Raw genomic sequence first — 2,915 nt, forward strand, 5'->3', positions numbered from 1 at the left:
TATATATATATATGTGTGTGTGTGTATCATTGTGTTTGTCCCTCCCCTTTGGACTACCGCTGACCAAGTAGTGTTAGTTTGTTCACGTCCCCGTAGTTTAGGTGCTCGGCAAAAGGTACAAATAGAATAAGTATCAATCTTCAAATAAGTACAGGCATAAATTCGTTAAACTAGCTTTATAAGGGCTAGTATAGCTGCAGTTCAGCGTCTGAAACACAGAAAAGAGCAAAAGAATTAAAGAGTTAACAGTCAAACCGTTTTAGATCTCACGATGAGTTACCAGTTAAGATGTTATTCTTCTGCACGCGGTAATAAAAGCCAATGAGTCCGCTCCATTAATATGAAGAATCTCCCAAAAGGTCCTAAACCAATCATAGATTGCGGAACATCGTTGTCCGACACTAAACATAAAGCAGTAATAAAAAAGTATGAGGAAACATTTAATAAAGATAAGGTAACACGAAGAGAGATGCGTAAAATCTAACATCTCTGAGTGAACAGCGGTTCCTTACCAATCACATACATAGACACATGTACACACACAATCACAAGAGACACGTGTAAACACATGTGTACGCATGTATATATATATATATATATATATATATATATATATATATATATATATATATATATATATACGTATACTTGTATGTACATAAAACATACATATTTATAAAGATATATAAGTACATACACACACATAGATATTTAGATATTTGTTCATAAGTACATATTTATACACATGTATGTGAGTACATATGTACATACATGCATACATACATACATACACACACACACACACACACACACGCACACATATATATATGTGCATGTACATATATATACACATAATGCATATGTGAGCACTAGTGTGCCCCCGCCCAACGTCTGGTATCTGGGGCTGAATTGGGAACCCACAAACACAATGATCCCTGCGGGTGGGCATAAAGCTTTACGAGGAGCTAATAAAGAGGAAAAGAACCAAAAAAGAAAAAAAAAACGGAAGAAAAAATGCATGGAATAAAAAATAAAGTATCAATTTGCAAGTAATACGAACGCCAAAACAGATACAGAAGACCGGAGGTTATGGGTGCGGAGGAGGGGCCTGAACATAGAGACAGAAGCGCTTTCATGCGCGGCGCAAGAACAAGCGTTATGAACAAACTGTGTGAAGATGCAGAATTACAACAAAAAGGAGAGCGACAAATGCAGAATGTGTGGTGAGAGGGTTGAAAAGGTATGGCACATTGTTAGCGAATGCTCGAAATTAGTACAACGCGATGACAAAAGACGTGACAATGTGGTAAGAATGATCCGTTGAGAGTTCTGTGGAAATCACGGCCTATAAAGGTGGTACGACAAAACGTCAGGAGTAACTGAGAATGAAGACTGCCAAAACCTGTGTGGGATGCAATGATTCAGTGCGACCATCAGACCAGACATCAGAAACCTGACATTGTTGTGGTGGACAAAAAAGAAAAAAAGAAACTTGTATGATAATCGACAGAGCATGTCTCGGTGACATCAGGATGAAAAGAAAGAAGCAAACCTGAACAACTATGACGATTTGAAGTGGGAAATACAAAGGTTGTGGGCAATGAAGAGAGTGAACGTGATACCAGGAGTATTTGGCGCGCTTGGAAGTATCAGCACTTAACTACCAACATGGCTGAGAAAGATCGTTGCAAGTGAGAAGGTAGAACACCTACAAAAATCAGCATTGCTTGGAACTGTAAGAGTTCTCCACAAGGTTTTTGAAGCTGGGGGACTAGTCAATTATATCAACCCCAATGCTTTACTGGTACTTATTTTATCGATCCCGAAAGCATAAAAGGCAAAGTCGACCTCGGCAGAATTTCGCCGACTCAATAATAATAATAATCCTTTCTACTAGAGGCACAAGGCCTGAAATTTCGAGGTAGGGGACTACATCGACCTCAGTGTTTCACTGGTGATTATTTCATCGACCCCGAAAGGATGAAAGACAAAGTCGACCTCAGCAGAATTTGAACTCAGAACGTAAAACTAGAGGAAATACCATTAAGCATTTTATACAGCTTGCTAACGATTATGGGAATTCGCTGTCTTGTACACAAATTTATTTCCACTCTAAAAGCTTCCCCTATTTTCACTTCTCCAAAGGTTTTCAAATAATCTTAAACGGTTCCATATCTTCAGTCTCTTGTACGTCATAGCTGATTAATTATTATTATTACATCTAACCGTTATGTTCACACGTACTAAGAGTTAGCAGTACATTAGTGCACAAACATGCAAAAGTAAAATTAATTTTATCACATGCCAAAAATATGTCAGAGTTCAGAATAAGCTTGAATGCACATTATCTACATTTGACTGAAACGCCTATCAAATGCTTCCTCTAAGTACCTCGTTCAGGAAAGATTTTAATTTGTAATTTGGAAATCCTCCAGAAACAGTGGAATATAATGAAACAAATACAAAGTATTAACTAATATAACTTTTATAGGTCGGCTTTGAATTCTTGTGAAATTATTCCAAAAATTCATTTCCTTTATTAACATATTCCTATGGTGTATGCGTATATGTATGTATGTATACTCTTTTACTCTTTTACTCTTTTACTTGTTTCAGTCATTTGACTGCGGCCATGCTGGGGCACCGCATTTAGTCGAGCAAATCGACCCTAGGACTTATTCTTTGTAAGCCTAGTACTTATTCTATCGGTCTCTTTTTACCGAACCGTTAAGTTACAGGGACGTAAACACACCGGCATCGGTTGTCAAGCGAAGTTGGGGGGACAAACACAGACATATACAAATATATACAAACATTTGTCTTTGTTTTCGTATACATTCGCTGTTTTCTTCCAAGGAATCTCGTGCTCTTAGCTTAGTTTTTCCGGCCAGATTGGAGCAATCTCGAGCATGACC

This window comes from Octopus bimaculoides, chromosome 12 (assembly GCF_001194135.2).
Source record: "Octopus bimaculoides isolate UCB-OBI-ISO-001 chromosome 12, ASM119413v2, whole genome shotgun sequence".
Classification (NCBI taxonomy): Eukaryota; Metazoa; Mollusca; class Cephalopoda; order Octopoda; family Octopodidae; genus Octopus; species Octopus bimaculoides.